This window comes from Maniola jurtina, chromosome 2 (assembly GCF_905333055.1).
Source record: "Maniola jurtina chromosome 2, ilManJurt1.1, whole genome shotgun sequence".
In the NCBI taxonomy this organism is placed as follows: Eukaryota; Metazoa; Arthropoda; class Insecta; order Lepidoptera; family Nymphalidae; genus Maniola; species Maniola jurtina.
This window is the reverse complement of record NC_060030.1, coordinates 12,980,528-12,992,660: the sequence shown is the minus strand read 5'-3', so window position 1 is coordinate 12,992,660 and position 12,133 is coordinate 12,980,528.

Sequence of the window (12,133 nt, the reverse complement as noted above, 5' to 3'; positions counted from 1 at the left end):
TTCCGTCACGCATTCAATTCCGTATGAAATTGTTTTCCATAAAATGTCCTGTGTTGGAGTCAGCTAAATGCTTATTTATGAGGTTAAAGGAAAAGAAGCTTAATCGAGCAAAAATTTGTCAAAAATCCCATAATATCAGTAAGATAGGATCATCGCTATGTATTAAAAGTAAAAACAGTATAGGCCAAGAGTGAATAGGCAACATCTAGGCAAGCGCGCTCCATCTTAGGCTGCATCATCACTTGTCCAGCAAGTCTGATTGCAGTCAAACGCTAGTCTATATAATTAAAAAAAAAAGCTGGTGAAGGGTTCTTAATGTCCGACGCCATCAATAATTTTGTCAATGCTAAGCTAAGTCCGTATATTATATTTCAATTTATTTTATTTTATTTATCATATATCTAGACCTCATTTTCCCTGTAGCTCCTAAACTAATAAACCGATTTTAATTTAGTTTTTTTTGTTTGAAAGATGGCTTGATCGAAAGTGTTCTTAGCTATAATCCAAAAAAATCGGTTCAGCCGTTTGAAAGTTATCAGCTCTTTTCTAATTACTGTAACATAACTAGTTACAGGATAGTTCACTAATATCATGACGGGATCACAGCCAACGTTCTTTCTGCAATGTGGATAAAAGCTTCTTAGATTCAATGTTCAGCTCTCAGTCTAAACCTAAAACGAAAACACAGACTGAAATGAGCCTAGGTAAGTACCTACTGTCCATTCGCGTCATATCCTTTACCAGCTAACAATTACGTTGCCAATTTGAGTGCAAATTACCGTCTGACAAAGCAAATGAGACCACGACTGGCTAAGCTAAGTTCCCAAACCGCAACACCTTGTAAGGGAGCCTTGAAAATTAGAAACAGCCACCACTGCCATTATGTTCTAAACTATAATTTGTTTTGCGCATTTAAGGCAGTTAGGCACTTTGTTTATGATTAAACGGATATACATCTCAGTGTGTGTGTGTAATTTTTAGGGTTCCGTACCCGAAGGAAGAAGGACAGGCCAACCAACAAGATAGCCTGACCAAAAAAAGGAGTCCAATTCGTTCTACACCATCGCTAAAATGACAGACAGAAGGAAATCGCCTGTTTGCGACTACAACGTATTAATTAACGTATTTATTATTTTAAAGAACTTGATTTTTGGGAAAACGCATGTAAAGATTTGCAATAGCGATAAATTAATTGTGATAAGTTTCTATAGAGTTTAGAAGGATGGGGTTTTGTGGGAATAGCCGTCCAGTATCATAGATTAAGAAACAATATTGAATTAAATGTAAGTTGTAAATTGTAGAGTTAAATTAAATGTAAAGTAGGATAAATAGGTAGGTACTATATGTTTGAATAATTCTACATTGTTAGTTAAAAATAACAATTTTCAAGCGAAATGGAATCAGCGGATCCATTCGAGGCTGGGATCTTGCCAGGAGCATGATCTTTAGTAATAAAGGAACGACTGCACAGAGAGAGACCCGAAGGGTGCCAATACGGGACCCTATTACATACTAAGCTTCGCTGTCCGTCCATCTGTCCCTCAGCGGGCTGTATCCCATGAACAGTAATAGGTAGAGAGTTGAAATTTTCACAGTGTGTATTTGTATTGCCGCAGCTATAACAGCTATATTTTTAAAGTAGGATGGCATGGAACCCTTCGTATTCGAGTTCGACTCGCCCTTGGCTGGTTTTTACTTCGTTTCTCAGCGTTTTTCCATTTTAAAATATTTCTTGTAATCATGATTCCGTACTCATCAGCGTACCGCGAAACAAGAAGGCAATCTTGTAACACATTAATGACAATATTAAAATAGTTATGTGGCTATATTCTATAAGTACTAAGTAAATAGACTACTTGAAAGTCTATACAACTATATAAACTGGTATGCAAACTGTATAAAATGAATCATCCACCCTTTACATTCGCAAGAAAATAATAATAATAAGTCATCACTATGAAAGTTTCATGTCCAGAGGTGGTATTCCTATTAAAAAGCTCATTTTAAAACCTTTGGTAAAACTTTACTTCAGTAAATAATGGAAAGAAGCAGGTGTTATTTTCGGTTTTTTTTATTATTCGTTTACAAGTTAGTCCTTGTGACTGCATGCTTGGTTGCTTGCTTTTTATGCATATTTGAAAAAGTGGATGGTGCATATCGCATTCTGCACATACAGATTTGTCTGATTTTCCGGATTATGTAGCAAAGCTAATTGTTCCTTGGATTATTTAAATATGTCAAATACCTAAATATCTATGTATTTGATAGTCAGGTATAATTTGCCGTCATAAAACCCATAAATTATGCAAGTTCCGGTTGTACTTTTCCTTTGCAGCGTGGTCCCGACACAGAGCCAGGGCCAAGACATTACGGACACGGAAAACTTTTTACATAAAGCTAAGCAACTAATCAATAAAAGTTTTGCTGTTGATTATTTTAATTATTTCGGACAGGAAACGTTTTCTTATTTCTAATTTAGTATGGTTCGAGCGATCAATTTTGTATTCCATTCCTTCAAAATAGTAGATAGATGAATTAGGTACAGTGATCTGTTACATTGATATTTCTCAATATCTTTTTTCCAAAAAATTTGAAATTGTTCAGATGTAAACACTATATCATAAACTATCTAGATGAAAATATTCTTTTTCGTTGATATTTTCAGTATTTATTTCAGTAGAAGCCACACTTAATATTATCATAATTTTATCACTAAGCACTGTATGGTAGTTCCATACAGTGCTTAGTGATAAAATTATGAAGTTGGCTCATTGTGAGCCAACAAACCATGGACATTAGATAAAAACTTTTGAAAGTATTTTATCATTCATGGTTCAAACATCAGTACTATCGTTATATCTTTCAGTTTAGTAAATCGATTTCAATAATGTTACAAACTATTTTATTACGAAAACCAGGCGAATGTGCAAGTCGAGAAAATATCTCGCTTGTTACCTAAATATTTTTTGTAGCCTTGATTATAGTTTGCAATAAGGCACCTAAATACTTCATAATACTTTTATCAATAAAAATAATGCGATATTTTTAAATATTTCAGCTTCCATAGTTATTTGTAAATAGTTGAGTTTCCAATTTTCCACAGCTATTATATCGTTACAGTTAGCAATTGTAACACCCGTAAAAACTTAATTAAATTATAACTTTTTTTACTGATTACTGAACCCCTTAGAAGCTCTACCTGACATAACTCTTTTAACATTCCAAAAACCAACACTTACCTTTAGAAAGTATTAGATCCCTTTTGCACACCGAAGTTATAACATATTATATCATTGAAATACCTACCGAACAAATCACATCACACTAATATTATAAAAGCGAAAGTTTGTATGTGTGTGTGTGTGTATGTTTGTTACTCCTTCACGCAAAAATCACTGGACGGACGGAAAAACCTAAATCCACGTGGACGAAGTCGCGGGCGTCAGCTAGTGTAAATTAAAAATTTATAACACCCCCGACAAGCGAAGGTTACAGTAACTAGAAAAGAGCTGATAACTTTCAAACTGCTGAACCGATTTTCTTGGATTTATAGCTAAGAACACTCTCGGTCGCCTTTCAAACAAAAAAAAACTAAATTAAAATCGGTTCACTAGTTTAGGAGCTACGATACCACAGACAGATACACAGATACACACGTCAAACTTATAATACCCCTCTTTTTGGGTCGAGGGTTAAAAAAGCAGGTCCAGAACCAATTTACTGATTGTAAATGAGTTTAACTCATTCAAGGTTAATTTGCGTCGCTTTGCACGCTCGAGTAACATAAGAGTAATAACTCTCTGCGTGATAAAATGATAATAATACTTGAATTCACAGTTGCAAAATGAAGTTATTTTATGCATCGTGTATAAGATTGCGCATCTGATTTAACTTGCGACGTATTTCATATTTAATTGGCTGTGACGAGCTTCGGTTTGGTAATGATACCACCATTTTGGGAATGATATGGGTTTGGGGTCAAAAGTTGACTGCCTACATTTAGCCTGTGAGAGAGTTTTTAATCTAAAAATTACACTAACTAGAATATTTGAAACAAATATCGTGTTCTATGTAACTTTTAAGATTAGTAGGTATGTCACTGGACATAAGTTTGCAAGCAAATTAATGTAATGTATGGCATGCCCTTCCGGCATCCGTGGTTCTTGTTGGATGCAACGTATAACCTATGATACCTTCAACACAAGAATGAATAGGCATCTTCTAGACAAGCGCGCTCCAATCTAGACCTCACCATTGTCGTCAAGCGCAACCCTGTCTTGCAATAAAATAAAGTTAGTTACAGTCCGCAATTTTTTTTGACACTTTTCAGGGTTCCGTACCTCAAAAGGAAAAACGGAACCCTTATAGGATCACTTCGTTGTCTGTCTGTCTATCTGTCCCTATAGGGTACTTCCCATTGGCCTAAAATCATGCAAGGCAGGTGGGTAGGTCTTATAGCACAATTACATGAATAAATCTGAAAACCAATTTGTGGTCAGATCATTTAAAAAAAATTGAAGCGTTTTTCAATTTTCAAAGTAAGATAACTATACCAAGTGGGGTATCACATGTACATTCTAATTCAGATTTTTATTTATTTTATGTATAATAGTTTTTGATTTATCGTGCAAAATGTTGGAAAAATACTCGAGTAAGGAACCCTTAGTGCGCGAGTCTGACACGCACTTGGCCGGTTTTTTTTTTCACTTAAAAACTCTTTTTAAGAGTTTACCTTTGGAATTAACTTTATAGTGAAGTTTTGCTTTCCTTGATCATAGAATAGATCTAATCTTTATTTTAATATGCATGATCATCATTGATCACAGAATAGATGTTAACGCTATTTTGAGTTCTATAATCTTAACATAACAAGTTTATACAGTTTACCATTAGATAATAATTTATCAAATAGATATAACATCATTATATCATTAAATGAAATAAAGAAATGGTTCAAAATTATATAATTTCACCAGTTGTGTAATGAAACCTTTCAAAATCATCAACATCCACACAATACTTCTTTTTCTTATCAATCGATAAAAAATGTATAAAAGTAGTAATTTTAATTAGAACTTTCTATATTGATGATTGATGATGATTAGTGATTATTATTGACTTTACCGCATTTGTAGCTTTCTGATTTTATTGATATAGTAAAATGTGATTAGATATGAACTAGCAAGCAAAATAAGTCGAATAAAATATGATGAAACTACTTACAATCAAATACCAGTCTAAGTTGGAAAAATTAGAAACTTCTTAAAAACACACACATAATCAAGATATTTAAAGAATAATTCCGAGTTTAAATGTATTAAAATTTGATAAAAATATTTCGAACAAAGTTTAAAAATAATATCGCCATCAAAAAATATTTGATAAATACTTATTCTTCATACTTTTCAATTTGTAAGCACATAAAATCATTAGCTGCAATTTTTTCTTCTTTTTTGATAATAAAATGATACTTACGTAAACCCGGATCTGTCTAAATCATCAAGGCACTTTTTAATACTAATTATTTCACCTAATAATATTATAATCAATTAAGTAATAATATTTTAATTACTAATATCACAAGTAATTCTGCCATTTCAATGAGGAAGTTATCACAAATTATTCCTAAATTACCAACTCTAAAATTACCACCTGTAAAGGGCAATAGAACTTGATCCATAAAATACAATCTTCATGAAGCTTTGATAATAATTTCTTAAAGTACCTACCAGTCTAATTAACCTTTCGTTTGTAAGATATAATATGATCTAGAAATGTTTAATGTCTAAGTATTAAATTACCTGTGAAAAATGTCTTCATCATCACCATGATCAACCCATCGCTGGCGGCGGGCAACTACTGAGAACGGGCCAGCACGGTTCTCCTCTCAGAACGAGAAGGGTTTAGGTCATAATTTGCCTTGCCCGCCGGCCCAGTGCGGATAGGCAAGACTTCATACACCTAATAATGCGAAATTCTGAGGCATGAAATAAAAATACATTCTTGATTTCCAGTAATGATCCAGTAAATTCAAAGATAAATTCAAAGTTCAAAGATGGTGAGTTTTTTTAATGATAAAATAGCGAGCAAACAAGCCGGCGGGTCACCTGATGTTAAGTGATTACAGCCGCCCATGCACATTTGCAGCACCAGAGGTACCGCCGATGCGTTGCCGGCCTTTCCGGAATTTGTTGGTATAACCCCATTGTATAACCCCATGTTGTAATCTAGTGGGAACACCGCCGATGGGAATTGATTCCACAGTTTGCATTTGCGTGGAAAAAAGGATTTGGCACAACGGGTGGTCGAAGTGCACCAGGCACCCAGGTGGTGAGGGTGAAATTGCTTGCGGTGGCGTGTGGTGCGGTTGTAGAAAAAGTAGGGTGGAATGAGGTTAAACAGCTTTTCAGAGCACTCCCCATTATAAAGGCGATAAAACACGCAAAGAGAGCTTACATCTCTGCGGTACTTATTAACAAACAGACAGTACAGCTAGTACGATTACTAAATCTAATAAAAGAATAATAAATACGCGTCATGACACAGTGATATCATGACACACATTTTGTAGACCTAAAAAGTTACCCATTAAATACCTATAAAAAAACTTGTTATATCGATTCGTTAGCCAGTTTCCTGCACTAAATGATCTTATTTTTATTACTTGCCCCATTAAGGCTGTTCAATTTGGTCAAAATGAGTAGGAAGGTGTTACAGAGTGAGATTTTGGCAACGGTCAGGGCGCCATGAAGCGATAATTGAATAAGTCAAATTCAAAAGGTACAAGTTTATATACTAAAAAAACTAAATTTATATCAGTATTCGAATTGGATTTTTCAGAAATTCCTAGCGTAGCCCCCAATGCAATCTCTGCATTTTCATAGAACCAAACTTAATTCTAGTAGAAAAGAGCTTATTAACAACTAGCTTTTTTCTCGCAACTTTGCTCTCATGATACCTATAATAATTTACAGCTCTCAGGGATAATGTAGTATACCTACCAGTGAAAGAATTTTCAGAATCAGATCATTAGTTCTGGAGATTATCACCCAGATCCAAACTTACAAACTTTACCTATTTATAATATTAGTAACTATAGAATATATTTTACAAAAGAAGACCTAACTATTTGAAACAGTAATGATGAAGAAAAATTACATCAGTAGGTACCCGAAATGTGTGCGTATTGAAGGGTATATAGGTAACCGATTTTTCCTTTCCTACCATCGACGCCATAATGATTCTTTAATCCTCTGTGCCTCAAATAATATTTTCTGTTTTTACCTCACTGTACGCTCTCGTAAAATCACCCTGTACCTACGCGCTTTTTATATGGTATTCAATTAAAGTAATTAAATAATAAGCCTGATACATGCCTGATATTGGAATTACGTAAATTATAATAATTTATGTAGCAGTTACAATTTTTATAGTTTATATTATTATATCAACGAATTAAGGGTTGCGTTATTATCAAGTGCCAATAATTTTTGTTTTTTTTTTTTAAACTGCCTGGTGCCATCGTCGTCATCACAACCGATAGTGAAACTTGCAATATGTCTCGCCTAACTGCACAGTGCCTAAGTGCACTTAACTGAATATGATGATGATGCTAAGAGTAGTTCTAAAGAGGTGAAGTCAATACACAGATTCTATAAGTATAGATTATTAGGCACAGTGCACAGCAATGAATTATACCTACTGCAGCATAAATTAAATCTAGTAGACGTGTAGTAAAACTTTATAGATGAGCGCTTTAAATAACTGGTTTTGGTATTCGGGTAATGACTTCTGACACAGCATTGACCTCTAGAATAAACACTACTATGAGTAAGTTGATCCTTAGTTGGCTTAAAAGATTTATTTATTTATTTATTTACTATAGTACCGCCCACAGAATTACACATTTAGATTAAATACATGTTGTTCCTTAAAGTCTAGGGCTCTTATGCAACTCCACTTACGGGCAGTCACAGATAAACAATCGCAGAGACCTTCTCGGAGAAACGCGTAAGCGACGTTATTTGCTGGGCGCTTTAGACCTTTTGGAGGTAGGTTTTGACTCGTATCATTATTTCATTGTCAGTTAACGGTAACAAGGTGTACCCCTATGGGTCGAAACATTTTTGCGGGAAGCTACTTGTTTACCTTTTAGGTAAACTAAGGAAAACTAAGTTCCAAAATATAGTTTTTTTTCACAGTACTGTTACTGTTAATGCTGTCCTTCGGATATAATAAAAACACTTTAGGTGACAGAAAAGAATAGTTTTATTTCATAAAATTAATCCATAATCCACACTAATATAATAAAATATGCGAAATATGTCCGTCTGTCTCTGTCTTTTCACTATGTTGGTCTCTGTCCCTCTGTCTTTTCACAGCCCATTCGCTTGACCGATTTTGTGACGAAGGCTACTTTTTACCACGGGAAATCAAGGAGTTCTCAGGGAATTTAAATATCCGAAATCTACGCAGACAAAGTTTCGGGAACCATCTAGATTCTAGTAGGTACCTACATAAGGATGGATGCATGGATGGAAAACTAGTTGGAATTTACTATCTATCGATCTTAGGCTTAACTTATTACATAAAAGAAATAAAAGACCTTAGTAATTTACGGTCTAATTGCTTGGAAATACTCCAAGGTGGTCTTTTTTTGGTTCGCCAGTTCGCGTTTATGATTCGCTACACTTATTATTAATTATCTATTTTTCATAAAGAAACTTAACTTTCAACAAAACAAGAATAAAGTTTTCGGGCAAACTCGTTACAAACTTAGATGAATAAAACAATGATCAAGAAGTTTAAAGTTTTGTTTTTAACCGACTTCCAAAAAGGAGGAACTTCTCGATTCATTCTGTTTTTTCTTCAGCCACTTTTGGGAGACTTACCTCCTCTCCGTAAAATAAATAACATAATATGAAAAGTAACAATGGCTGAACTAAAAAAAGATCTACTTCAAGAACCTAACAAAATACAAGTGTAAATTAAAAATTTATAACACCCCCGACAAGTGAAGGTAACAGTAACTAGAAAAGTGCTGATAACTTTCAAACGGCTGAACCGATTTTCTTGCATTATAGCTAAGAACACTCTCGATCAAGCCACCTTTCAAACAAAAAAAACTAAATTCAAATCGGTTCATTAGTTTAGGAGCTACGATGCCACAGACAGATACACAGACACACAGATACACACGTCAAACTTATAACACCCCTCTTTTAGGATCGATGGGTTAAAAATGTGGCACTACAAAACATTTTTCTTTATACGATCTATCTCAGGGAGATCTCATGAGAGTTCAAAAGCATCTGTAACCACTCGTAAAAGAGCAATATCCAAAACAAAATCTCGATATACTTATCGATGATTTTATAGTACGTCTACTCTATAAAACCATTATAAAACACTTTTCTTTACACCATCGACAGCGGGGTGTAGTATACAAAATGTAAAGCTCGGTCTACACCCGCACATGAATCGCGGCCGTGAATTTTAAAGACATCCATGTGTATGTGTGTCCATACATCCACAACCAGCACCGCTCCAAATAAAAATCTTGATAAATTGAAATCGGTGGTAGGTACCTACTGAATTTCAATGACTTTAAAGTAAGGATCTTATTAGCTTTTTCTCTAAGTTATTAATATGTTCGACGCTCAAACTCTATCAACATTTGGTGAGATATAAAATCTCACACTGTGTGAAATAATTTATTAATTTTTAGTTTTCATTCAAGTGAAGGTAGGTACTTAGATGATTTTATAGCGATTTTTATTTCGAAAAACTAAACTTTAAATCGTTTTCCTACAACTTTCAAATAATGTCCCTTAGCCAACCTTTCAATCGTCTATAGGTGTTATAATCCTTCGTCCACTCGCAATGTTTCACAATTTTTGCAGTCCCGGTATGAAATAGGAAATTCCACAGAGCACTAATGCGAGACTGTGAAATCATCCACAATGATTTCATGGCGGTTCCGCAGATTTTCACGCCGCGAGTGTAGAGCAGGCATAAAAGAGTTTAAATCCAATCACACCAGCAATCGATGATCGATCATAGCGATCGCGAACGATTATTGTAATCATCCATTATGCTAATGCGCCATTATGAAAAGTTATTGTATACCGACAATGCCCGTCAAATATTATTGAAAAGCTTCATTGAACAAAATTGCAATAGCATGCTATCCATAGTAATTACTTTTCGTTGCTTTCTTGAAGCTTTGCACGTCGAAACTCGTTTAGCTTCTTTTTAATTTCAGATTTTTGATTTTGAAGAGCTCCGCGCTCAATTTCTTGAAAGAAAATTCAATACGATTTCTCGCCCGATCCAGGATATAAATCGGGGACTTTATCACCCGTAGATGAACCTAAGCTATTCAGCATATTTTAATCGACGCTATACCTAGATTCGGCCGAATCTTGCTACTGATGTAACGTATGCATTTTCTTTTCCTTTTCCTTTATTTATTTAGGGACCTTATAGCTACGTATGTGGCCGCATTTTCAGTGCTAAAAAGATCTTACAGCTCTTGAGCTCTTGGCATGGTCGTCTCCTACTGTGTCTTCATTTTCATGAGACAGACTGACATATCATCGCACAGCTCACATAGACGCTGGGTCTAAAAACTTGAGATTTTGCGCACTAACAAAAGATTTTTCGAAATTCCACCCGAGAGTAGCCGGGGCGACTGAACTAGTCTTTAAATTAAAAATCGTGAGTAACAAAGGTAGTCTTTGCATAGACTAGATATTTATAAAGCCAGAACATGTATTTAAAAAGTTCACAATTTGACGTAGCCTTGCGCCAAGGTGAAATCGAATAATACAAAAATGTACACAATAATGAAATATTACGAAACTTATTCTAACTAGGTATATTGAGTTCATATCGAATGTCATGTTGCAAATCTTGCGATATCGATACTACAATAGGTATGTACCTATTGAACGCACAATATCGTAGCGCCCTCCAAAATCGATCAATCAATGTTTGTAACTTAATATCAGATTATTACACTGTTGTGGGAACAAAATACAAATAAATTACAGGTACTGTCCCTGTACATCGAGTTAGGATTCACAGGGTGGTACTTGTACCGAATTTGCCTTTATTTTCTAGCTAAGCCTTTGAAGCTTATTAGGAAACTGTGACAATGAAAGAATGACTCTCTTCTTTCTAATCAACTTGCAAAAAGGAGGCGGTTCTCAGTTCGCCTCGTTCTTTTAATGTATGTACACCGATTTCTCGGAGATTTCTGGACTGATTTGTAAAATTTATTATTTCTTTTCCGTTTTGTTACTAGTTCCTGAATTTATAGTGTAGAAGGTTCCAATGTATTTATTGTACCTAAATTATCAATACTGATAGTATTATAGTTCTGTAGGTAATCTTCATTGATTTAGATAAAAATGCTTTTGGAAGGAGAAAGTCAGAGGTTTCTGCATCATTTAAGTTTTACTTACTTACATATTTTATGTACGATCATACCCCTTGCCTTGACCGACTTTGGGTATAGCAAACCTAAGCACTAAGTAGTAATATAATGATTCTATTGATTTACCTAATTACAGCAATTAAATCAAAACTTTCCACTATGAGCGGAAAACGACAATAAAAGCCGTGAGTATTACCACCACATTACCACAGTTCCGCTACAGATTCCATATACGGAAATATCACTTGATTCATTTATATTTTTTTTATCACGTGTACCGAAGTATGTAAGTAGATTTTTAAGGTCACAAAAAAAATATTACCCTTCTCATTCTGAGAGGAGAATTGTTCTCAGTAGTGAGCCGGCGATGACGATGATCATAACGTGGAACAAATATTTTTGAACTAGATTATGCGTGCTGATTTAGGTTTTTTTAATCCCGTGAGAACTATTTGTATTTCCGGGATAAAAAGTAGCTCTTATCCATCTCCATGATGCAAGCTATCTCTATACCAAACAGACGATGCCCATGACTTTGCCCTCATAAATTTAGGTTTTTTAAATCTCGTGGGATCTTTTTAATTTTCCGGGACAAAAAGTAGTCTATACCGTCCCAGGGATCAATGCATTAAATTTCGTCAAAATCAGTTGAACAGATGATCCATGAAAAGCTAGCAGACAGACAGACACATA